At 37.8% G+C, this 27,621-nt stretch overlaps 1 long non-coding RNA gene and 1 pseudogene across 2 annotated transcripts in view; one reads left to right on the forward strand and one right to left on the reverse strand.

The window, feature by feature from the left end:
* Positions 1 to 260: 260 nt before the first annotated feature.
* Positions 261 to 27,621, forward strand: part of LOC147500626 (O-fucosyltransferase 1-like) — a 120,559-nt pseudogene continuing 93,198 nt past the window's right edge. The window contains exons 1-8 of the transcript XR_015196433.1: positions 261 to 801; positions 2,260 to 2,319; positions 2,860 to 3,173; positions 3,922 to 4,020; positions 4,137 to 4,438; positions 4,519 to 4,597; positions 4,673 to 4,743; positions 4,942 to 5,030. The product of XR_015196433.1 is annotated as an O-fucosyltransferase 1-like (transcript). The remainder of the gene's footprint in view (positions 802 to 2,259; positions 2,320 to 2,859; positions 3,174 to 3,921; positions 4,021 to 4,136; positions 4,439 to 4,518; positions 4,598 to 4,672; positions 4,744 to 4,941; positions 5,031 to 27,621) is intronic.
* LOC147500627 (uncharacterized) lies at positions 16,552 to 17,840 on the reverse strand. The gene is made up of 3 exons (XR_015196454.1): positions 17,473 to 17,840; positions 17,210 to 17,369; positions 16,552 to 16,678 (listed from the first exon to the last, which is right to left on the reverse strand). It is a non-coding gene; the product is annotated as an uncharacterized LOC147500627 (long non-coding RNA).

A 27,621-nucleotide genomic window follows, 5' to 3' on the forward strand; every position in this document is an offset into this window, starting at 1 on the left:
ATATAGAAGAAAGAAGTTTTTTTAGTTGTGGAAATTGTATTAAAGCTGGCCATCCCGTAATCCACAACTCAACACCGATAAGTGTGTATTTCTATTACCTTGATTATAGTAGTCTACTAGAATTACTGCATAGCCGTGGGGAAGTGAGCGTAGCAAGGGTAGGAGATCAGAGGAGGAGGAAGATGAAGAGAAGGGAACAAAGAGAGTGAGAGGAGGAAGATGAGAAGAGAAGCATAAGAAGAGAGAAGCTTTAGGGGTGTGCACAGACAGACAACAACCAAGAGTCATTGTACCCCTTCCAAAAAAAAGCCAACTCAAGAACGTTCGCATACGCTCACTTGATTAAGCATATTTTCTTAATTCTTATCAAACAAGTTATTAATTGTTTTAAGTTATTTTCTATATTATGTAAAGGTGGTTCCAACACGAGTTTAGAATGAAAACTCACTTTTCAATCAGCAGTTCAATTATCGTTGGTATTAGGAATGGACATAGAGCTTGTAATGCACTCAGAATTCTAAGACAAAAAAACACAACAAAATGATTGTGCAATTCAATAAAATGAGCTTGTAACTATGGTCATGCCATGTATATGTTAACGACAACCACATGTCTGCATTGCAGGCTCAGTCTCAGGCTTAAATGCTGAGCGAAAGGTCATAATTGGTTAGCTTACTATATACTAGATATCACTTGATCAACTCTTTATAAAAACATTTGCAGTTTTTGAATTTAAAAGCCATCTCTCTGTTTATAGGTGTATCCACCGGAGTTGGAGGAGTAGTACTTCTAATCTTACTGGTAATTTACAGGAAGATTATTTCCTCATTATGCTTTTGTTGGAGGAGTAAAACGGAGAGTTCAAATAATGTGGAAGTGTTCTTGGAGAACTATGGATGTCTTGGTCTACAAAGGTATAAGTATTCAGAAGTCAAGAAGATGACCAATTCCTTCAAAGATACATTAGGCAAAGGAGGATATGGCTGCGTGTTCAAAGGACATCTCCGTGATGGCCGTTTAGTGGCAGTTAAGGTATTGAATGAGTCCAAGAGTAATGGAGAAGATTTTGTCAATGAAGTTGCTACAATTGGCAGGACTAACCTTTCAATGTGAATCACCTTCTTGGCTTTTTTAACCCGAGAAAGCGAAAGAGTTAGTGTATGAGTTCATGCGAATGGATCACTTGAAAGGTTTATTTACAAAGAGAAGGAATCAAGTTTTAGCCTCTTTTGGGATCAGAAAAGATTTACCTAATAGCACTTGGCATAGCCACGGGTTTAGATTACCTGCATCGTGGTTTAAATAACACACACATTTTACATTTCGACATAAAACCTCACAATATCCTTCTAGGCGAAGACTTTTGCCCAAAAATCTCCGACTTTGGTTGGGCTGGCCAAACTCCATCCAACAAGAGATGTCGTTAATCGTGTCCATGGTTGGAGCTTGAGGAACTATAGTTTACATTGCACCTGATGTCTACTGCAGAAACTTTGGAGTGGTCTCACAAGTCAGATGTTTATAGTTATGGAATGATGGTGTTTGAAATGATTGGGGGAAGAAAAAACATTAACACAAAAGTGGAGAACACGAGTGAGATATATTTTCGCGGTGAGTATATAATCATCTTAAATCAGACTTCAATATAGAAGGACCCTGTGAGAAGTTTGAGGAGGAAACGACCAAAAAGATGATTGTAGTGGCTCTTTGGTGCATACAAACACACCCAACGGATCGGCCTTCTATGACTAAGGTGGTAGAAATGTTAGAAGGAAGCAATGAAGAGTTGGAAATGCCTCCAAATCCTTTCTTCATCCACCTTCGCAATCTTCTTCATCGTCATAAGAGTTACTCTACTACCGAATTTGAATTTGTGCTACGACACTGCTCTTTAAATTTATATAGGGAAGGGTCTCATTGTACTATTTTTCAGCAACTGTAAAAGATATTTTATAGCTCCTTTCTTTGACTGTTATCCTCCAATGGCATGATCGATCTTCAAGCTCCATATGACTCTTTGGTGTTACAGGGCTTTATTAAACTATCGAATGATCGCAATTTCTCTCAATGTCAATGTCAAACTTAGAAGTGCTCTTTTTTTTTGTTTTTTTTAGTTAAATAAGTATTAGATTATAAATTATTTCTTCTCAACCCTGTTTTTGAGGTACTTTTTGCAGCTTCCTGTGTTTGACATCTTTATCCCGATGGTTTTAACTTGACGCAAAGGAATATTTAGTTTACATTTTTGTATTTATACAGGTGTTTCTTGTTGCCACTGCAAAAGTGGAGAGTTCAGAGATAGAATCTGTCCACAGACGCGTATGTGATTAACTTCTTTCTCTCTTTACTGTCTTGTTCAACTTTAATCCGTAGATATTCAACAACTCATGTGTTTACAGCAATCTTATATTGTGTGTGTCCCATGTTCTGTTTATTTTATTAGCGGTCTCGTAGCTTGCATTGCCATTCTTAAATATTCATACTTTTACTAGCTATATTGTCATATAAGGGAGCTTTCCGTTTTCTTTTTCTTTTGTTCAATAGGTTTCAGTTGATAGAGTGGTGGATTTTTTTCTTTTGATTGTTGCCTTGGCAAACTAGTTTCAGTATTCAATTCAGTATGTTTATTTATAAACGCTACTGACAATAAAACATTTTAAGTTCTAGTTCAAGACTTCAAATACTGAAATACATAGTTGCTACGATTGGTAGTCCCGCCTTTTTATCTGTATTGCTATCATTACTTATTTTTGTTAGTAGAGAGACATCTGCTGTGTTTGTTTTCAGAAGTTCGTATTCTACTGAAGCATAGCAAGAGTGTGCTTAATATGGCACTGGAACTTGTTAAATTATGTGCAGGTGGACCTCATCTTACGCTCCATAGATTTTGACAATTCAACCTGAATATGCGTTGCTGCTAGCAAACATTGAATTGCTTTCTCCTATGGGGATACTCAAGAGATGTCCACGGGGATGCAGAGGAATTTGCACTTGTCTCAAAGTGTGCTTCATTCCGTCGCCATGCAGAACGGGCATTTAAGTTCTCGAGAAACCAGATGCAAGATTCTCGAGAAGTGGCCTTGGGGCTAATGAAGGAACTGTCGCGCGTTCGTAGTCTACTAGCGAAATCTATTGATGGCTCTGATGGTCGTGCCATGGTTGAAGTGGCTCAGGTAGAAATAAATTTATTCATAAAAGTTTATTTATTTATTTATTTTTATCTCGCTACCTTCCTTCCCTTTTGTCGTTCTTTTGAATTTCCCATCTTGTATATGCTGTTGCTAGGAAGTCTGAAAGAAACAAATGCGGTGTAGAATTCTCACTTAGTTGAAAATCTGAAAATCATTCTGTGCAGTTGTGCTATGTTTAGGCTAGATCATTAGAAGATACATAGCATGCTTTTATCTTTTCAATGACTTGACTACTTTAAATTCAAGTCTTGACTTCAATTAGGGCATTAAAGGAATTTTTTGTGATAAGTATGAATGATGGTATCGCTAACATGTCTCTGCAAAGTTAAACTTCAGTAAGAAACAATGTTCTATAATCAGTGAATATGTTGGAAAATAAATGTCAAGTGGAGGACTACGTAGTTTTTGATGTCTTGGTCTGTAGCATTCTGAATTTCTGATGGCTCATCTGTGTACGAGCTAACACAGATATCATTTTTCAGAGTTGTGTTGCTCTTCACCCTCTTCCTATATACTTGGAATTTTTTTATGGACAAGTCTATTGTAAGAGTTCCCTATAAATATTTGATTTATCCAGGAAAAGTATGAACTGAGATACCACTTAACGTACCATAATCATATGCACCATATGTCGAAGGATGTGTGTTATCTTAAGTACAGTTGTAGAAGTGCAGTAGCATTAGCTGAAAGTTGGCCTCCAATTTTACCTTTTTAGTAAATAACATTGCAGGTAAAAGTAGCATGCCAGAAGGCTTTAAGAGCAGAGGACTTGGCAAAGAGCCGTCTAAGGGAAATGAATGAAGAACTCAACATTCACTGTAAAGCCCCAGTAAGTCTATTGGCTCTCTCATTCTCTATACCTATGTTAAAGTGTTATTTTGTTGCCTCAGAATAGCTGGAACATTGTTGTGCTCGTTACTAACTGTTTCCTTTGGCTTCCACCAGTTCTTGCAGAGGGCCAAGAGTGAAGTTTGCTGATCCAAATGGACAAGAATTGCTAAGCAAATAGCTCGATCAACATATGGGACAAAATATGTTGGTGAAGTGCAATGATGGCGGGAAGAATAAGAGGAACAACAATTAATAGAAATCATCATGGGAAACAAATGAATGGAGGAGGATGGATGCAAGGAATGTTAGGTAGATTATCAATTGCTGTACTCGTTCTCGTGATTTGTACTTTCTCTCTTTACTCCACCATCAAGGGCACTACTACAACTAGTAGCAACTCTTCCACTCGATCTGAGGTCACTTCTTCTTTCTTTTCCTAATTAAATTTGTCACTTTTTTATTATATATTTATTATTAATTTGATGTTCAAAAGCAGATTAGTGTAGTTCAACTTTGGGATACTGCTGCTTTTCATGGTTGGAGACCATCATCTGCTCCTCGCTCTGACTGGCCACGTATGTAACCTTTTCTTTTGGTTGACACATTATGTACTAGAAAGCAGTTTGTGATTATAGTTAATTTGTTTGCAGCTCCTCCAAATGAGACCAATGGTTATTTGCGTGTCCGTTGCAACAGCGGTTTGAACCAACAATGTAGTGCGGTTTGTATTTGTGTCATTGGTTTCTTCTCGGAATTTTAGTATTAAGTTAATCATTGATAATTAAAAATGAGTAGGCTAGCTGTTCAGCATTAGGTTACACGAATGTCTGTACTTTTTTGTTAACTGTTAAATGTATCTTAGTCACTTTGACTATCTTTCATTGTGTTGGTCGTACAATTATTTGTTTGGATGATGCAGATTTGTAATGCGGTTCTCACTGCACGAATCATGAATGCCACACTTGTGTTGCCCGAGTTGGGTGCAAACTCATTCTGGCATGACTATAGGTATTACTTTCTCATGCTCACCCAACCATTGAGATGGCATCTCTTGTTAATTGTTAAAATTATTAGATATTTCATGGTTTCAGTATGCCCATCATCATTTTAGTTTTTGTGAATTTGTTGATTGATTCTCAAATGTAAGTGTTGAACCTTGAAAGAGACCAGGGCACTCGAGGCAATCAATTCAATCTTGAAGGAGCCCACTGCAGAAAGATAGTAGTCTTAATAATTTGAAATTTATACAAACTTGATCCCATTCTACAACTACTAAACTGTAATTTTACTACCATACACCGACATGTCAACTCACATTTACATGCCAACTTGGTGAAACAGAAATGTGTAACAGATTATCAAGTGGTTACTTTAAATTTCTGAATTGTGTAAGCTACCATTAGTCCTCTTCAAGCGAGCCTTCGTATTTTGAGAAATCTCTCCTTGAAACTTAAAAAATCTTCCATTCTAAGAGACGGAGGTACTCCTTTGCAGTTTTGTGAGGTTTATGATATCAATAATATAATGGTCTCAGTCGACCTGATTCAGTGCATGTAGAATAGTGGTTTGTCATCATTATTCATAATTTCATATATTCATCTTGTTGTATTGTGCAAATGTATGTTATTTGATGCTTTCCCCCATTTTTCATGTTCATTCAGTGGGTTTAAAGGTATTTATGACGTTGAACATTTCATCAAATCACTGAGATATGATGTGAGAATTGTGGATAGCCTTCCTGAAATCCCGCTCAAATGGGAAAACAGAAAAGAAAATGAAAGCTAATCAGGTGAGACGAGAGATTCGATGTGCAAATATATATATATACACGGTCAGGCTACCTTGACACCCCTAAATGACTTCCCTACCCAAAAATATACCTACACAAGGAGTTAGGAGCTGATTTTTGGTAGGTAAGACGTTTCTCTACTATGTAGATCACATCTACCAAAAATCAGCTCATTTCGATATGTGCCTTGGCAAATCTGCTTTACAAAACTGAAAATTTTTGGGCCGTTAAAAAAAATTGCAAACTCATTCACAAATTTTGACAAGGCTAGACATATTCAACTGAGCTGATTTTTGGTGGAGATAATATCTATGTTGAGGAGATCACATCCGCCAAAAATCAGCCGCTAACTCATTGTGTAGGTCCATTTTTGGGAGGGAAGTCAATTAGGAAAGTTATTTAGGGGTGTCAAGGTAGCCTGACTGATATATATATAATGTTATTTAGGGGTGTATATATAATGTTCTAAAAAACGCTAGGCAGTAGTCGGACGGTGGGAGGGTGCCTAGCGCGGCCTTCTAGGCGGTGCCTAGACGGGTTAGGCGCTAGGCGGTTTTTTTCCTAATGTATATATTATGTATAGTCACACACATCCACTACTTAACAAACTTGACATATTTAGAATCATTCAAATTTTAAACATTTACAATAATTCACATATTAATTAAACACAATCAAAAGTACTTCTTAAAAGAAGACATAAGAGTTGAAGAAGATGACAAACTGCTTGAGTTGAAGAGAGAACGGAAGAATTTGATATATTTTGAGAGGGATGAAGTGAAACACTATTTTGATCTTTTAACAATTTGTAAAAAGATATTTTCTTTTAAGTCTGATTGGGGTTTAATCTTTTAAACCCATATTCAAACCTTGAGTCTTTTTATAAGTTAATATATATATATATAAACTCTTCTAGACCGCCTAGAGACTGATTAGTCCGCCTAACCTGCCTAGTCGGTCCGTCTTGACCGTCTAATTAGCCCACCGTTTTGTTAGCCGATTTTAGGCCTAGGCGAGAAGGTTGGGGACTGCCTAGCGCCTAGGCACTGCCTAGAAGGCTGCCTAGGCTGTTTTTTAGAACACTGTATATATACAACACTCATTTTTAAGTTGAACTAAGAGCTAATAGTTTGTGGGTATGATCTTATCACTATAAAGATCATATCCACCAAATTTGAGTTCATTTCGAAATCTCTACCCGTTTCAAAAGTTGATTTGAAATGTGATTTTATTTTAATGGTCATGATTTAAAATTTTGCAACGTTCTTTTGACATCCTTAGAAATTTCCAAATGAGCCCATTTTTTGTAGGGTTGTTATCCATGGTGAAAAGATGATATCCACTAAAAATCAAGTCCTAAGTTAATTTGTAGAGTGAGATATAAGCCATTGTATAAAAAGTGTTGTATATGGATCCCTCTCCTAAGGACACTTCTAAATAACTTCTTTAATTGACTTCTCTCCAAAAAATGAACCTACAGAATGAGCTAGGGGCTGATTTTTGGTGGATGTGATCTCCACAACATGGATATTATCTCCACCTAAAATCAACTCAGTTGGATATTTCTAGCCTTGTCAAAATTTGTGAATGAGTTTGCAATTTATTTAACGGCCCAAAATTTTTAGTTTTGTAAAGCAGATTTGCCAAGGCTATACATATCAAAATGAGCTGATTTTCGGTATATGAGATCTACAAAGTAGAAACATCTTACCTACCAAAAATCAGCTCCTAACTCATTGTGTAGGTATACTTTTGGGTAGGAAATTCATTTAGGGGTGTCAAGGTAGCCTATATATATATATATGGGGTGGGATAGAGGCACAGTTACTGTAGCCACATTGTGTCCACAGCCAATCCACACCACCGATCTCGTGCATCAACAGAACTGATCCTACGGACATAGTCCATTCTTCTCCAAAAAATGAAATTCCAGAAAACACAAAATTTCAGAAATCAGAAAAACAAAAAACACGAAATATTAGAAAAACAAAAAACACGAAATAGGGGTGGGATAAAAAATCGAATGTTTACCTTCTTCTCCAAAAAAATCAGTGTTTACGAATCAATCTCCAAAAAAAATCCCCAGTGCGGCTACACTCTCCGAAAACAATTAAGGTTTGTGTTTACCTTCTCTCTTTTAATCTTATCTCCAAAAAATCAGTGTTTCACTCGAAAACAATGTGCTAATTAACCATTGTTGTGTTGAATTAAGGTGTTCATTGAATTTAATCAATCTTCATTTCAAGCTTGGTTTAAGTTGGAGCAACCTTTATTTTCCGTGTTTTGTTTCTTCCATTCAAACAAGATTTTGTTGTTCATAAATTGGGATTTTGCTTCTTTTTATGGAACTAATTGGCGTTGCTATGGGTTTGTTTGATATTTGTTTGCTTTATAAACATTTAAGTGGGATTGAATTATTAATTGAAGATATTTTGTTTGTTTACTTGATTGGATTTATAAGAGATGAATGATTCAAAATAAATAAATCATTAAATCAAGCAATGAAGTTATGAACGGTGTACTCTATCAGAGTTTTGAACTCTTTCAGAGTTCGGTGAACTCTGTCAGAGTTTTGAACTCTTTCAGAGTTTAGAGTTTTGAACTCTGTCAAAGTTCGGTGAACTCTGTCAGAGTTTTGAACTCTTTCAGAGTTTTGAACTTCTGTCGAGTTGATGAACTCTATCGAGTTTTGAACTTCTGTCGAGTTGATTGAACTGAACTCTTCGAGTTCGAGTTTTTGAACTTTCGTCGAGTTCGGTGAACTCTTTCGAGTTTTGAGTTCAAAACTCGAACTCGGAAGTTCACCGAACTCGCAGTCGAACCGACTCTTTCGAGTTTTTGAACTTCTGTCGAGTTCGGTGAACTCTATTAGAGTTTTGAACTCTGTCAGAGTTCAGAGTTAACAGAATTGGCTCATTTGAAATGAAGTGAGTTAGGAGCCACCCTCGAAATATGTATATTTTTTCCTCTTTGTCTCCAAATATGCGCGCCGTGAGCTCAACAAGCTTTTAGATGCATCTGCATTGTGCAGTTAGGTTTTAAGTTGTTCTTAGATCTCTCAGTTTAGCTTGACTTTCCATATAAAATTAGAAAACTCAACTTTTTATTGGTTTGTTGGACAAGTGAAGTAGGGAAGAACTCACTTTTATGGTTGTGCATGGCCTTTCTTTTGTATTTAGTTGGATCAGGGACTTACGTGGAAATGTGTTTGAAGCTTGAAGGTTTGACAGTGGGAGGGATTCAAGTTTGCGATGTTTTGGTTTTGAAAGACATTTGGTTCTCTTGCAGAAACCAGAGGCCTCTCTTTATCTCTTTCGTTCTGTTGCCATGAAGAGAGTGTGGAATACCCTCTTCTCTTTAGTTCACCTTAACAATCATTGTAAGAGACTGGAATCTGTACAAAGTACGACATATGACATCGATTGCATTGATTTTATCTTAAGTCTTCTAAGCCATATTTCCGCAGGCCTCCTCTAACACTAGGTTTAAAGCCCAAATGTTCACCAAACTCGTGTCAAAATACTTTCCCCGAAAGTTGACCCAGATTGGACTAGGGTAATAGACTTGACCCCCCTTGTTTGTAAAGGTTCTTGCAGGGAAGATACTTTATGTGGTTGGTTTTCCTTCTTTTGACTATGTACTTTTACTATAGGCTAATGGAAGCCTTTTACGCGGAAGTTTTACTTAGTACCTCGTGCTTTACTTCTTTAAAGTCTATATGAAAAAAAATGAGTTGTTGATACAAAATTGGGAAGTTGAAGTTAGAATATCTAATGTGAAGGCGTGAGGCTAATTCTTAAATATGTTTTAGAGATGAAGTTGCAAAGGAAAAGGTGATTTGGATAGTTATACAATCGAGGGTGTCAAGAAGAGATATCTTCAACTTGAATTGATGACAAAAATCAAATTTTGGATTTTTGCTAAGTAACATGGACACTTTGTATATGACATATGGCCACTTCCATAGTTATTTATCTATAAAGAGACACTTTTTAAGGTCTTGAACCCAAGAGTTAGTTGTGTAACTAAAGAATAGAAATAGTTTTTCTTTTTAATTAGTCGGGTCCCTTGTCCCTAGTTCAAATAGGTCGTAGTTTTTCTTTTTATTGGTTTGTTGTTAGACAAGTGTAGCTAAATGGATGTTTGTTTGTTTGGATTTTTGTTCTTGTAGATGGAAAGAACTCTGTGCAATAGGTGTGGTGATAACACTCATTCATCGAGAGAAATGTTGTTGGTTGTCTACGCCTTGTTGCATTCGAAAATGTCGTGGAAGTAGGATCACAAAACAAATCGAGCCAAATCCAATCTCTTGGGAAAATTTTTTGACTGTCGCGACTTGGGAGACTTCCAATGGTTGGAAGGCGAGAGCATCGTCATTAGTACCTCTAGAGAATCTAAGATCTGGCACAATTGAATTGGCGGGGGTTTGAAAAGGTTAACACAACAATGAAGAAAACGGAAAATGAAGGCAGAAAATTCTTGAATTGCACCGAGTGTGGGAAGGATTTTGAATGGTTGGATACGTTGTTAGCTTTGTTAAGGAGCAACATTGAGTTGGCAGCGAGTTCAAGCTCTTCCACAGCCACCTCTTCCTCGTCTTCAAAAAAAGATAAAAAAGTCAAAATTACACTTGAAATTGACGACGATGGTTTGTTGAAAGAATTCGAGTTTCATTGTAAAATTAGATGAGTGCGTGGTTGATTTCAAGTTCTTTGTATTACGTTTTTTTGTGAACTTGTGGTGAATGTAATTATGCTGGTTAATCCATTTTGCTTATCTTGGTAACAACTTGTGGTGAACTTGTGGTTATGACTCTGATGTAACTATGACTCTGGTTATGAACTTGTGGTGAACTTGTGCTTATCTACTATAACTATGACTCTGATTTATTTGCGGGTTAAGTGAATATCTGAAGGTTTTGGTTTGGAGGTTGAGAGTTCCGACCTGTCGACAATGTTAAAGCGAAAATTCAGGACAATGAGGGAATTCCACCGGACCAGCCAGACGCCATTTTATTTGTAAGCGGCTTGAGGATGGTCGCATACCTTGGCAGATTACAACATCGGTAGGAGTCCACTTTACATCTTGTCCTTTGTCTCTGTGGGTGGCATGCAGATTTTTGTTAATACCTTTGATGGAAAGACGATCACTCTAGAGGTTGAGAGCTCGGAAACCATTGACAATGTGAAGGCTAAGATTCACCTGCAAGACAAGGAAGGGATTCCGCCGTCGATAGAGGCTGATCTTTGGTGGGAAGCAACTTGAAGATGGTCGCACTATGTTGTCTGTTTGGTTTGTTGTCTATTGGATCCCGGATTCTGTGCTAGTTTTATTTGCTACAGAATCTTGTGTTGATGTAACAATGAATAAATTTGATTGGTAGTTTGTTCTAATAACAATGAATAAGTTTGATTGGTAGTTTGTTCTAATAGTTTACGTCCGGAAAATAAAAAAGCTAAATAAAAGCTGTCATAGTTCCTACAACTTAAATAGTTTTTCTGTCATAAACATAAAGATAAACAAGTTTCTACAAGCTGTCAGAGAACAAGTTTTGGTCCGAAACATTGGTCCGAAACATAAACAGTTCCTACAAGGCAAATTCGGAGTATTGGTATTTCCGCGAAAACATACAAAAAACCGCCAAGTAGAATAGAAAAAGACAATGAGAACACCGACTGAAAAAGCACAAGCTAACATAACATAGCGCAAGTCGTACTAGTTTTACACTCCGACAACTTGGCATTTTAGTTTGTCCGCGGTTTGTCATTCGCGAGCGTAATGTTTTTGCCAAAACCACGAAACATCTGTTTTTGCATCTTGAGCGGTGTGGCCTAAACCTAAACACCTTTTGAGCGGTGTGGCCACACCGTTCAAGAGGCAAAAAAAACGACAACACCATTTTTATCCAAGCTCAAATCCCAAATGACATGTCCACACCGTTTGGGACAAAGTCCAAACGGTGTGGCCATGCCGCGTTGGGATTGACTAGAAAAAGCGGTGTGGTCACACCGTTCAAGAGGCAAAAAACAGACAACACCATTTTTATCAAGTTCAAATCCCAAATGGCATGGCCACACCGTTTGGGACCTAGTCAACGGGTGTGGCCACCCGTTTGGGACTAAATCAAAACGGTATGATCACACCGTTAAAGGGGAAAAAACAGACAACACCATTTTTATCCAAGCTCAAATCCCAAACGGCATGGCCACCGCTTGGGACCTGAAAACGCGGTGTGGCCGCACCGTTCAAGAGAAAAAACAGACAACACCGTTTTTATCCAAGCAGCTCAAATCCCAAACGAAATTTCAGAAAAACAAAATTTTGCAAAAGCAAAAACACGCGAAATAAACAAAACATCAGGTCTTCTCCAAAAATTACATCGAGAATTCTTCTCCAAAATTTTTCTACCCTCTTCTCTCCATAATTCCACGAGTGGGTTCTCTCTTTGGGCTGTGTGCTTCTTTCACAAAAGGTAATTTCTCTATTTCTCATTAATTTCTCTATTTTGAATTTCCTTATGCATTTTCTCGACTAGCCTTATTATACATTTACACTTGTGACTTGCTTAAATGGACAACAATTTGTTTGAGTTGTAGTTGCTACTATACTTTGTTCATAATGCCCTTGTTTCCACAATTTTGACATTTTTTGTTACTGTAGATGGACGACTCAATATTGATTGATGAAGTCGGAGAGAAGGAAGAATACGGTTCAAAGAGCTAATGTTTCAATTTTATTTTCGATTTCTACCAATTCAATTCAATCTTGTATTATTATACGTGTTAGTTTATTTTTTTTTTTTAATGGACACATTTATTTGTAGTACCCGAGTCTTTTGCGGCACCTTCTGCGGCACCTTCTGTGGCATTTTCTTCCTCTGTTCAACCTCCGGAGTTTGAAGTGGAAGTGGAAATTGTGAAGTCACCATGTTTGGGTATGTGTTTTGAAACTCTTGAGGCTGCAAAACAATTCTATATAGATTACGGAAAATCGTTTGGATTTAGTCCAGTAATTCAAAGCTCTGAAAAATCAGTTTCTCGTTCGGATGAAGTTAGTAGTTGTCAAATGGCTTGCTTTCGCGATTTGGGGTTTATAGAGATCGAGGAGGCAAAAATAAGAATGTGGATGGAACCGAAAGAAGTGAGAAAAAGAAACACAAATACTGAGTTAAATGTGGGTGCCTTGCTTCAATAGGGGTGACAAAGCAAAATAGTAGAATCACGGAAAGTGATGAAATTTAGTAGCGAGCACAATCACAACCTGGTTAGTTCGGCAAAAAGAATCATATGCCTGTTAATAGAAATATGCCTGCTGCAGCTAAGGTGTTGATTGACTCATTTTAAGTGATGGTGGTGTACACGTGAATAAAGTTGTTGATATACTTGACGGAATTACAAATTGGTTTTGATGATAGGGATTGTTGGAACCATTTGGGCCCCTCGAAAGAATACAAGAAACCGGTGAGAGGTGATGCTACCCGATTGCTTCATTTTTCAAGAAGAAAAGTATAGAGGATCCTAATTTCTTTTATGCAATACAGGATGGATCATGAAGCAAGGGCTATTAATTTTTTTCTCGCAGATGGTCGGTCGCATTACCACAGTTTCAATATTTTGGTGGCGTGGTTTTCTTTGATACCACATATCGTAAGAATGTATATGAAATGCCATTCGTCCCATTTACCGGGAGTTAACCACCATATGCAATCAATCCAATTTGGTTGTGCACTACTTTTGGATGAAACGAAGATTCTTTTCGATGGGTTTTGAGACTTGGCTTGGAGCTATGGGCGACGCGTGCCCCATCTGCAATTATCACACGGATCAAGATAGAGCTATGACTCTAGCTATTGGTGCAGTATTCCCTAATACCGACAACAGTTCTGCCTATGGCATATTATGAAGAAGTTCCTGAAAAACTTCCAAATTATTATTATCGGAAGTCAAAATTCAAAAAAGAATTCAAACACTCAGATTCGCAAATATTTATTCCCCGATGTGTTTGAAAGGAGGTGGGCAGAATTGATGTCCAGTTTTAAGTTGGAGGAGAATGAATGGCTTCAAAGAGATGTACAAGATTCGACACAAATGGGCTCCAGGTTTATCACTTGGATACTTTTTATGCCTCGCGACTTCGACTACGAGCGTTAAAGCATGAATTACGTTTTACAAGAACTTTTTCACATCTACGACAACTCTTAGAGAGTTTGTAGTGAAGAATGATAAGTGTTTGATGAGGATTGTTGAAAGAGAAAAAAAAGGATTATATTACTTGAACACTTTCGAATCGGATTGTAGGCGGTAATTCATTTCTCTTGAAGAGTGCGACAAGTGTATATACAAGGAATGCGTATGATAGATTCAAGCAAGAATTGAAAGTTAGCTGAAACGAGTATGTCCTGCATGATGATGAAAAAGGTAATGACGCTAACAGAACCTACACTTATAAGTCGCGAAGTTCACGGTGTGGCGTGAATGGAAGGTGAAGTTCAACCCAAATACAAAAGAAGGTAATTGTGAATGCAAAACTTTTTGAATTTCTCGGGATACCTTGTGGACACCTCATAAAGGTATTTCAGTCGCGGATATTGAGATTCCCGAGCTCTTTATTCTTAAGAGGTGGATGAAAGGGGCAAATAAGTATAGAGCTGAGTATGACCGTGGGTGGTAAGTGGCCATGAGAACTCACGGAAATCTTGAGAATTACTTCGACTTCAAATGGTTGCTAATCGGTTGGTTTATGAAGCCTGCGGAAACTGATTCAAATTACCAATTAATGCTACAAAGACTGCAAGAACTGTCGGTGGAGCTCAAGAAACGAAGGAAGTTGACCACAGTGTTTTGGGTTGTTAATTCATGCACTATTGCTGATAGTTCAGCACCGCCACTTGACGACCTATCCCAAGTTTTACTTTTGAATCCTAACATCTCTCAAACAAAAGGAAGAAAAAAAGTCGTGAAGATTTATAAGAAAACTAAGGACAGTGGTAGAATAAAAGGGGGTCTTGAACAAGCATGCGCAAAAGCCAAAGCAAAGACAGAGAGGAGATGTACATGTTGTAACAAAGTTGGTGTTAACCATGACAGACGAAATTGTCCTGAAAATCCAAACAAAAAGAAGGGCCCAAGTAAGTATAATATTGTTTCCTTAAAAGCAATTAAGTAGTTTCCTATCTTACACAATTGCCTTTAAAACTTAACGTTTTCCATTCTTTTTGATTCTGATGTTGGATGTAGAGTTAGAGGACAGAGACGACGACGATGAGGAGAACGAAGACGAGGATGGGGAGGAGAACGAAGACGAGGGCACAAATGATGACGAATATGATTGAAGCTTGTATTTGGCGCACAATTGTCAGAGTTTTAGTTATCATAGTTTTAGTAAACTATTTATTCATTTTGGAACCAATCAGAAGTTTAGTAAATTATATGAACTTGATTATATGTCGAAACTTGATTACCTTTTCGGAAGTTTTACATGTCGGAAGTTTTAGTAAATTATATGAACCTGAGTTTTAGTATAACAGTTGATTTAAACGTAATTATGCATGTAGTAATTATTGATGTGTACAGTGATTGGACTGGACTGAGAGACAAAATTCGAGGCTTAAACGGCCTAGCTAGGTAATCTGTATTGCACACCAAACGGTGTGGCCAAACCATTTGGACTAGGTCCCAAACGGTGTGGCCATGCCGTTTGGGATTTGAACTTGGATAAAATGGTGGTGTCTGTTTTTTTGCCTCTTGAGCGGTGTGACCACACACGTTTGGACTTAGTCCCAAACGGCATGGCGACACCGTTTGGACTAGGTCCCAAAGCGGTGTGGCCATGCTTGTTTGAACTTGAACTGGATAAAATGGTGGTGTCTGTTTTTTACTCTTGAGCGGTGTGGCCACACCGTTTCTCCTTAGTCGAGCGGTGTGTCCACACCGTTTGGACTAGGTCCCAAACGGTGTGGCCATGCCGTTTGGGATTTGAACTTGGATAAAATGGTGGTGTCTGTTTTTGACTCTTGAACGGTGTGGCCACACCGTTTCTCCTTAGTCCCGAACGGTGTGTCCACACCGTTTGGACTAGGTCCCAAATGGTGTGGCCATGCCGTTTGGGATTTGAACTTGGATAAAATGGTGTTTTCTGTTTTTTTGACTCTTGAACGGTGTGGCCACACCGTTTGGCCTTATTCCCAAACGGCATGGCCACACCGTTCAAGAGGCAAAAAAACAGATGTTTGTGTTTTGGCAAAAACATTGCATTCTACATTAGATTTGTGTGTAAATTGTTATTGATTGGATAATGGTATACCTTTTGTGAAAACCATGGGGTTTTAGTCTGGCCACTTTTCTAGCAAACTATTAATACATATGTAACATTGCACCCCCACGCAGGTATTGAAAGCAGGATATTGTCGTGGGCTAAGCAATAAATTCAAATGAAGCAATGCGCGTTTATCTGAGGAGACCAACAAAATGAAACGAAAAAAAAGGTTTATCTGAGGAGAGCATGCTTGGACAGTTGAACCTGTGCTGAATTATAATATGTTCTTGGTACTTTATTGAATTATAAAATGTGAACAGATAAGTTACTGAAGCTTCAGGAACTGTAGTAACATGTTTCAGGAACAGAATTTCAGGGTTAACATGTTTGTTACACATGCTCAAATACTTTGACATCCCAACAAATGACACTACATTGACTCAAATACTTTGACATCCCAACAAATACTTTGACTCCCAACAAATACTTTGACTCAAACACTGTAGACCACTGCTTTACTGCCTAAAGAGAGGGCACTCTGAAGTCTGAACCCGTTTCCTCACTTTCTTAACTTCAACTTCTTCAACATTGTTTGCAGAACCATTATCGCAACCTGCACCAAGAGGAACACTACAAGTCTTATAAGGATGAACATTGTAAGCAACAACGTATTACAAATGTTTCAGATAAAGCCAAATATAATTAACCATGCAATAGACCTTTTGCAATCATTAAGCGTAATATCTATTCTATTAAGTTACTCAAGCTTCAGGAACTGTAGTAAATACCTATCAACTACAAGTCCATGTGCACTAATTCCTCATTCAATGTACTCTAACACAACAGTCCAAATCCTCAAGCTTCAAAAACTCTACAAACAACATAGCAGCTACAAATCGCGAGTTTGTTTTACTCCTAATCTGTTATACACTAGCACAATCCTTAAAGTTTTCTAGTTTCAAAGTCAACATGTGTGTGTGCTTTATTCCTGCAAAACTAACCTCTCCACTTGCTTCCTCATGTTCACCATTTCCATTTCCAACACTCGTCCCAACACAAAATAAAAGGAGGTAAACTAACCAAACTCAACATACCTAAATCCTACGCTAACCACTAAACCCTAAACTAACCAAACTCAACATACCTAAATCCTATGCTCCTTCACGATATCGTCCGCCAATGAACTTGCACAGGGTCAAATTGTATGCCTCCATGAACTCGTTCTGTGCATCGTCTGGAATCGCAGTCCCACCCAATTGCAGGCCTTGATTGAGCAAGCGAGAAATTTCATCGACGACGGGGTGCTGTCAAAATTAAAATGAAAAACTACATTAGTATATACATTTACATTTATAAAATACCAAAACAAAACAAAACAAAAATTAACGTTGTAAGATATTAACTCACCAGATTATGATATGGAAGACTCTGTAGGGAGTAGTGACTAAGATGATCAGGGTTTATCATTCGAATATGACTATTGTTTTCGTACCAACTCATGTATCTACTAACACACTCCCATGGATAAGACGGAATGGGTCCTCGTTGTTCAAGTTGAATCAAGTGATTCTGCCATTTACTCCAGTAGGAAGACGCAATATTAAATTTCACATCATACCCGCGTCCGGAAGTAGTTCGCGTCGAGGTCTTTGGTCTTGGGGGATCTGAGGGTACAAACTGCATATGACCCAACTGACGCACAACCCTCGAAACATTGTACTGCTCGACATTATCAAGAAAGCATATAAATCCCTCGAAAAATGTTATTTCATCCACCGGCCCGTAGCCTCGGACTTCAACATAGGGATACCATTCAACTGTCAAATAGCATATGATCGAGGAAATTAATCATTAACCACATACTAATAATATCAATTAATAAATAAAACTATTTACATACAAAAATGCTTACATCGGTATAAGTTATATTATCAATGGTGGCTCGGGTATGCTTCATACGCACCTTGTTGTGCTAGCATAAAAAGATGAGTAATCGAGTACCTATGAGCACGGGACATGCTCAACTGATAGTCCTCATTTGGGTATGGCCTGAACACCAGGAAGTACTCATAAATCCATGCCTACATTAATATAGACACCCAGTTAATATTGTAATAGATAGATAAAATTGACATTGAAAAGAAAAACAAAAAACTAATACCGTAGGAGAGTGAAATAGCACGAAACACCCTTCACCTTGGCACTTGTGGCAGTCCCAAGACCCCTGCACAAGTAAGCCCGTAAAGGCACTTCCACGCCAGTAGTCTCGATCTCGGCAAATTTCAAAAGCGGCCTCGGATAACAAACGGGAACTGCAGTTCGGATGTGTCGGTGAAGCGGTACATCCAAAGAAAAAAAAATAGATAAGCTCTCACAACAAACTGCACCTCTTTTTGGGTTGCGCCTTCTTCACAACAACCCCATTTTCATCAAGTAAATCTTCATCTATTACCTTCCCAAAGAACTGCTTCATCAAGAAATCCATCCTAACTTTGGAAGTGAACTTATTGGATTTCATCTCCATCTATCTTATCCATGGGTATGCCAAGATCTTTGTGGAGGAGTCTTTTGTTCTGTTCCAAGGTCAAATCGGTGTCCCCGATCCAACTGCTTTGCCTCGATCGAACTCCTAAGAGTTGGGAAACATCGTCCAACGCGTGATTGTCATCTCGCCCCACGAAATATGGAACGTGTTGGTCTCGGATGCCACCTCTCCACAAACGCGAGATCAACCACGATCCCGATGCCTGTATACACCTAAGACCGAGCACATAAGCGGTTCTTTGAAGCTCCGTGAAAAGTAGAACAGTTTGAACACTTTCTCAGGATATCCCATTGTACCAACTTGTTTAGGTGCCCATGGCACTTCACCCTCCCTCCGCCTAAAACAACAAAAAAACTTAGTATTAATGTATGCACAAGTTTCATAATACAAAATTTAAATACTAATAGACACTATATGATAATATTACCTGCCCCTCCCAAACATCGCGAGCCACGTGCACTGCATAGTCATACAACAGATGTGACACACAAGGGCCACCTACATAAACACCTTTCTTGAACTCCAAGTCATTGTTAGACTTTCTCACAATATTCACTGGAGGTACAGGTACATGCACTTCCTCGTCATCCTCCTCCTCCTCCTCCGCGTCCTCTTCCTCCTCGTCAGTCTCCTCTTCTGCATCATCAACACCCTCTTCTTCACTATCAGCATGACTTAGAACTACACTATTCCCACGATCCATATTTACGTCATCGTCATCGTCATCGTCATCGTCATCTAAATCTAAATCTACATATATATCTACATCTACGTCTACATCTACATCACTCAGAACTGTCCCCTTTCTTCTCTTTTGATTTCCTAACTCTACACCACTTACAACATTACTGGGATCATCCGCTTTCCGATCCCTCTACTTAACCGATCTTTGAAGTGGTTGTTCTCCTTCCTCTTTTTTCTCAGCTCCTCATCAGCGACCCGAACTACTACTCCCCCCACCTAACAACTTCTTAGCACCCGTGAAAACACTCTTTGCTGCATTCTTCACATTCACATTCTTTGTTCGAGGCATTGCTACAAAATAAATAGGAGTTAAAAATAAGACATTCAACTAATTCAAATTGTTGCAATACCAACGTGAAAAAACAAAGAACGAAATAAGGCGGTGTGCATGGCAATCTATATCTAAGTTCAAAACTCTGATAGAGTTCACCGAACTCTAACAGAGTTCAAAACTCTGACAGAGTTCACCGAACTCGGAAAGAGTTCAAAACTCTTACAGAGTTCACCAAACTCTTACAGAGTTCAAAACTCTGAACTCTGAAAGAGTTCAAAACTCTGATAGAGTTCACCGAACTCTAACAGAGTTCAAAACTCTGAAAGAGTTAAAAACTCTGAACTCTGAAAGAGTTCACCGAACTTTGACAGAGTTCAAAACTCTGAACTCTGAAAGAGTTCAAAACTCTGAACTCTGAAAGAGTTCACCGAACTCTGACAGAGTTCAAAACTCTGAAAGAGTTCAAAACTCTGATAGAGTTCAAAACCAATTGGATTAATATTATTTAAAGCCGGTAAAGTTTAATCATATTTGATGTATTACTAATGAGTAAGTAGAGGTTGTGGTTTCTAATCATATCTGATGTAACTTTACCGGCTTTAAATAATATTAATCCAATTGGTGACATATTTATTGGAATGTATGAGTACAAAATTTGGGTTGTCACCAATTAATAGTTCCCTTTCATTCAACAATTTAGAGATCTAGATAATACTCACTAATGAGTAAGTAGAGGTTGTGGTTTCTAAATTTTTACACAACATCACATAGACTAACTAAAGCTTGTCCTACAAAGGAAGACTTCCATAATAATTCAAAGGCAATACTTGCTCAATATACGGTCAAGTCAAAGCAGATGCATTTTTCATATCAAGATCAAAACATTTACTTGCATAGTCGAGCCAATGACCATCACATTTAAGTTTTAACAACCAACATTTTACCATGTCTCGGTAGTAATTTCGATGTCGATTGACATCATAAAGTCCGATTCATCGATGAACCAAAAACTTCATGTATCACATGAAAGATTGTGTTTAACATGAAAGTACACAAAAAAAAAAATTATCAAAATTAGAAACAAATTATTAAAAGAAAAAATCTTACTCAAGCTTCCCCTGTGGCGGAATCGATCCATTAACTTCTTTCGGGCCCCCGCAATGTAAATTCAATTACTTAAACCGTAAAGAGTATAGTACTTGAGATCAACAAACTAAGTGTACAATAATAAGTTAGAACCACATGAAAACTCACGGAAGAGGAACAGCTACTGGTCTTTGGATTTGCGGAGCGAGGTAGGTGGAGCAAATGCTTGTGTAGTTGGGGTAGGCTGTTTAAAGTCATGAAGAATGTTCCATGAGATGACATAAGAAACATAAAGGTTAATCATCACTACACACTAGCTTATCTCATTGCAAGGAAAAGAATACCTGAGCAGACGATGCCCCAGATGAGCCAACAACGCTTTTGCTCTACATAAATACATAATCAGTCAAGAACCATTAATACCAAATAAGATTAAGTTGAGAGAATAGTTATACCTAATTTCTTCTTCAAATGAATCTCTTTTATGGATTGAACACAAAAAAATTTGTTTTCGCTTTCTCCTTTATAGATTTTGGAGAGAGATCGGTGAAATTGGAGGAGAGAGATCGGTGAAATTGGAGAGCAAATTCTATTTTTCACTTCGGTCAAATTTTGTTTACGAAAATACCCTCCCATATTTTGTCATTTAGAACTCGCGATTGCTTCGGTCAAGTTTTTGTGACATCCGTTGGATTGCACCAGATGAAAGGTCGGGATTCACTGTGTCCACAATGTGGCTACGATAATCGTAGCCTCTATCTCGACAGAGTTCACGAACTTCGGCAGAGTTCAAAACTAATGAACTCGAAAGAGTTCACCAAACTCTAACAGTTCAAAACTCGATAGAGTTCACCGCTCATAACTTCATTGCTTGATTTAATGATTTATTTATTTTGAATCATTCATCTCTTATAACGAGTTCAAAACTCAACTTCGAAAAGAGTTCAAAACTCCGGACGAGTTCACCTAACTTTCGGCCGGACTCGACAGAAGTTCAAAACTCTGACAGAGTTCACCGAACTCTGAAAGAGTTCAAAACTCTGAACTCTGAAAGAGTTCACCTAACTCTGACAGAGTTCAAAACTCTGATAGAGTTCACCGAACTCTGACAGAGTTCAAAACTCTGAAAGAGTTCAAAACTCTAAACTCTGACAGAGTTCACCGAACTCTAACAGAGTTCAAAACTCTGAACTCTGATAGAGTTCACCGTTCATAACTTCATTGCTTGATTTAATGATTTATTTATTTTGAATCATTCATCTCTTATAATAGAGTTCAAAACTCTGAAAGAGTTCAAAACTCTGAACTCTGAAAGAGTTCACCTAACTCTAACAGAGTTCAAAACTCTGAAAGAGTTCACCGAACTCTGACAGAGTTCAAAACTCTGATAGAGTTCACCGAACTCTGACAGAGTTCAAAACTCTGAAAGAGTTCAAAACTCTAAACTCTGACAGAGTTCACCGAACTCTGAAAGAGTTCAAAACTCTGAACTCTGACAGAGTTCACCGAACTCTGACAGAGTTCAAAACTCTGATAGAGTTCACCGTTCATAACTTCATTGCTTGATTTAATGATTTATTTATTTTGAATCATTCATCTCTTATAAATCCAATCAAGTAAACAAACAAAATATCTTCAATTAATAATTCAATCCCACTTAAATGTTTATAAAGCAAACAAATATCAAACAAACCCATAGCAACGCCAATTAGTTCCATAAAAAAGAAGCAAAATCCCAATTTATGAACAACAAAATCTTGTTTGAATGGAAGAAACAAACCTGTGAAAATAAAGGTTGCTCCGACTTAAACCAAGCTTGAAACGAAGATTGATTCGTCAATGAACACCTTAATTCAACACAACAATGGTTAATTAGCACATTGTTTTCGAGTGAAACACTGGTTTTTTTGGAGATAAGATTAAAAGAGAGAAGGTAAACACAAACCTTAATTGTTTTCGGAGAGTGTAGCCGCACTGGGGATTTTTTTTAGAGATTGATTTGTAAACACTGATTTTTTTGGAGAAGAAGGTAAACATTCGATTTTTTATCCCACCCCTATTTCATGTTTTTTGTTTTTCTGATATTTCGTGTTTTTTGTTTTTCTGATTTATGAAATTTTGTGTTTTCTGGAATTTCGTTTTTTGGAGAAGAATGGATTATGTCCGTAGGATCGATTTGTTTGATGCGAGATGGGTGGTGTGGATTGGTTGGTTAATGTGGACACAATGTGGCTCGATGGCGTATCCTATCCCACCCCATATATATATATATATATATATATATATATATATATATATATATATATATATATATAGGGTTAGGATACAGCCACCACGATGCTTGTAGCCACATTGTGGACACACATTCCATCCACACCTTTCATCTCCCATCAACCCAACCGATCCTATCCTACCAATGTAAATTCGAAATTTTGAAAAAACGAAATTCGGAAAAAACCAAAATTTCCGGAATTTTGAAAACAAAAATTTTGAAACCAAAATTTTGAAATGTTTACCTTCTTCTCCAAAAAAAAATCTGTGTGACAATCTCCTCCAATTTCAGTGTGACAATCATTGTGACAATCAGTGTGATAAACAATCGAAATAGGATTCAAATAAAAAATCGAATGTTTATCTTCTTCTCCAAAAAAAATCAGTGTTTACGAATCAATCTCCAAAAAAAATCAGTGGACACAACTACACTCTCCGAAAACAATTAAGGTTTGTGTTTACATTCTCTCTTTTAATCTTATCTCCAAAAAATCAGTGTTTCACTCGAAAACAATGTGCTAATTAACCATTGTTGTGTTGAATTAAGGTGTTCATTGACGAATCAATCTTCGTTTCAAGCTTGGTTTAAGTCGAGCAACCTTTATTTTCCCGCGGTTTGTTTCTTCCATTCAAACAAGATTTTGTTGTTCATAAATTGGGATTTTGCTTCTTTTTATGGAACTAATTGGCGTTGCTATGGGTTTGTTTGATATTTGTTTGCTTTATAAACATTTAAGTGGGATTGAATTATTAATTGAAGATATTTTGTTTGTTTACTTGATTGGATTTATAAGAGATGAATGATTCAAAATAAATAAATCATTAAATCAAGCAATGAAGTTATGAACGGTGAACTCTGTCAGAGTTAGGTGAACTCGTCGAGTTTGAACTCTATCGAGTTTTGAACTCTTTCGTCGAGTTCGAGTTTTGAACTCTGTCGAGTTTTGAACTCTTTCGAGTTTAGAGTTTTGAACTCTGTCGAGTTCGGGTGAACTCTTTCGAGTTCGAGTTTTTGAACTCTTTTCGAGTTCGAGTTTTGAACTCTGTCAGAGTTCGGTGAACTCTGTTAGAGTTTTGAACTCTTTCGAGTTCGAGTTTTGAACTTCTGTCGAGTTCGGTGAACTCTTTCGAGTTGAGTTTTGAACTCTTTCGAGTTCACCGACTCTGAAAAGAGTTCAAAGTTTTGAACTCGTTATAAGAGATGAATGATTCAAAATAAATAAATCATTAAATCAAGCAATGAAGTTATGAACGGTGAACTCTATCGAGTTTTGAACTCTGTTAGAGTTATGGTGAACTCTTCGAGTTCAGAGTTTTGAACTCTTTCGAGTTCGAGTTTTGAACTCTGTCGAACTCTTCGAGTTGAACTCTTTCGAGTTTTGAACTACTCTGTCAGAGTTCAGAGTTAACAGAATTGGCTCATTTGAAATGAAGTGAGTTAGGAGCCACCCTCGAAATATGTATACTTTTTCCTCTTTGTCTCTCGGTTCCACCTGTGAGCTACAACAAGCTTTTAGATGCATCTGCATTGTGCAGTTAGGTTTTAAGTTGTTCTTGGATCTCTCAGTTTAGCCTGACTTTCTATATAAAATTGGAAAACTCAACTTTTTATTGGTTTGTTGGACAAGTGAAGTAGGGAAGAACTCACTTTTATGGTTGTGCATGGGCTTTCTTTTGTATTTAGTCGGATCAGGGACTTACGTGGAAATGTGTTTGAAGCTTGCGATGTTTTGGTTTTGAAAGACATTTGATTCTCTTGCAGAAACCAGAGGCCTCTCTTTATCTCTTTCGTTCTGTTGCCATGAAGAGAGTGTGGAATACCCTCTTCTCTTTAGTTCACCTTAACAATCATTGTAAGAGACTGGAATTTGTACAAAGTACGACATATGACATCGATTGCATTGATTTTATCTTAAGTCTTCTAAGCCATATTTCCATGAGGCCTCCTCTAACACTAGGTTTTAAAGCCCAAATGTTCACCAAACTCGTGTCAAAATACTTTCATGAGCTTGACCCAGTTGGACTAGGGTAATAGACTTGACCCCTGTTTGTAAAGGTTCTGCAGGGGAAGATACTTTATGTGGTTGGTTTTCCCTTCTTTTGACTATGTACTTTTACTATAGGCTAATGGAAGCCTTTTAACGTGAAGTTTTACTTAGTACCTCGTGACTTTACTTCTTTAAAGTCTATATGAAAAAGGAGCTGTTGATACAAAATTGGGAAGTTGAAGTTAGAATATCTAATGTGAAGGCGTGAGGCTAATTCTTAAATCGTTTTAGAGATGAAGTTGCAAAGGAAAAGGTGATTTGGATAGTTATACAATCGAGGTGTCCAAGAAGAGATATCTTGACTTGAGATGATGACAAAAATCAAATTTTGGATTTTTGCTAAGTAACATGGACACTTTGTATATGACATATGGCCACTTCCATAGTTATTTATCTGTAAAGAGACACTTTTAAGGTCTTGAACCCAAGAGTTAGTTGTGTAACTAAAGAATAGAAATAGTTTTATTTTTTAATTAATTAGTCGTGTCCTTGTGTCCTAGTTCAAATAGGTCGTAGTTTTCTTTTTATTGGTTTGTTAGACAAGTGTAGCTAAATGGATGTTTGTTTGTTTGGATTTTTGTTCTTGTAGATGGAAAGAACTCAGGCAATAGGTGTGGTGATAACACTCATTCATCGAGAAATGTTGTTGGTTGTTCACGCTTGTTGCATTCGAAAATGTCGTGGAAGTAGGATCCCAAACGGTCGAGCCAAATCCAATCTCTTGGGAAAAAATTTTTGACTGTTCGCTTGCGAACTTCCAATGGTTGGAAGACGCGAGCATCGTCATTAGTACCTCTAGAGAATCTAAGATGCAGGCGGTTTGAATTGCGGGGTTGAAAAGTTAACACAACATCGTCATTAGTACCACAGTGTTTTAGGTTGTTAAGTCATGCACTATTGCCGATAGTTCAAAGAAGCATTACTTGACCTATCCCAAGTTTTACTTTTGAATCCTAACATCTCTCAAACAAAAGGAAGAAAAAAAAAGTCGTGAAGATTTATAAGAAAACTAAGGACGATGAGGTAGAATAAAAAGGGTCTTGAACAAGCATGCGCAAAGCCAAAGCAAAGACAGAGGAGATGTACATGTTGTAACAAAGTTGGTGTTAACCATGACGTAATTTAAATTGTCCTGAAAATCCAAACAAAAAGAAGGGCCCAAGTAAGTATAATATTGTTTCCTTAAAGCAATTAAGTAGTATCCTATCTTACACAATTGCCTTTAAAACTTAACGTTTTCCATTCTTTTTGATTTACAGATTGGATGTAGAGTTAGAGGGGCGAGACGGCGGCGATGATGAGAGAGAACGAAGACGAGGATGGGGAGGAGAACGAAGACGAGGGCACAAATGATAACATTTCCCTTTATCCAGTTTTATCCTGCTCGTATGGAACCTAGCAAGGAGCGGTGGTGGGGCTGTTTGAGGACACGAATATCTACACCATTCATGTCACCAACTTTATTTGGTGGGGCTTTGTCGAGTTCGGAATTGTGAAGAAGTTTTAGTGATTTGAGTTTTATTTGGGTTTTAGTTATTTGGGTGAATTGTCGAGTTTTAGTTATCATAGTTTTAGTAAACTATTTATTCATTTTGGAACCAATCGGAAGTTTAGTAAATTATATGAACTTGATTATATGTCGAAACTTGATTACCTTTCAAGTTTTACATGTCGAAGTTTGTGTAAATTATATGAACTTGAGTTTTAGTATAACGATTGATTTAAAACGTAATTATGCATGTAGTAATTATTGATGTGTACAGTGATTGGATTTGGACCGAGAGACAAAATTTGAGGCTAAAACGACACGGCTAGGTAGTGCGTATTGCACACCAAACCGGTGTGGCCACACCATTGGACTAGGTCCCAAACGGTGTGGCCATGCCGTTTGGGATTTGAACTTGATAAAAATGGTGGTGGTGTCTGTGTTTTTGCCTCTTGAGCGGTGTGACCACACCGTTTGGACTTACTCCACCGTTTGGGATTTGAACCGGGTAAAAATGGTGTTGTCTGCGGTTGTCCTTAGTCCCAAAGCGGTGTGGCCACACCGTTTGGCCTTAGTACAAAACGATGTGGCCACACCGTTTGTCCTTAGTACCAAAACGGTGTGGCCACACCGTTTGTCATGAGTCCCAAACGGTGTGGCCACACCGTTTGGGATTTGAACCGGTTAAAAAATGGTGTTGTCAGTTGTCCTTAGTCCCAAAAGCGGTGTGGCCACACCGTTTGGCCTTAGTCCAAAAACGATGTGGCACACCGTTTGTCCTTAGTACCAACGGTGTGGCCACGCGTTTGTCATAATCCCAAAAAAAAATGGCCACACCGTTTGGGATTTGAACTGGGTTAAAAAATGGTGTTGTCTGTTTTGTCCTTAGTCCCAAACGTGTGGCACACCGTTTGGCCTTTACAAAACGATGTGGCCACACCGTTTGTCCTTAATACCAAACGGTGTGGCCACACCGTTTGGGATTTGAACCGGGTTAAAAATGGGTGTTGTCTGGTTTGTCCTTAGTCCCAAACGGTGTGGCCACACCGTTTGTCCTTAGTCCAAAAAGCGATGTGGCTACACCGTTTATCCTTAGTCCCAA

This window comes from Coptis chinensis, chromosome 5 (assembly GCF_015680905.1).
Source record: "Coptis chinensis isolate HL-2020 chromosome 5, ASM1568090v1, whole genome shotgun sequence".
NCBI classification, from domain to species: Eukaryota; Viridiplantae; Streptophyta; class Magnoliopsida; order Ranunculales; family Ranunculaceae; genus Coptis; species Coptis chinensis.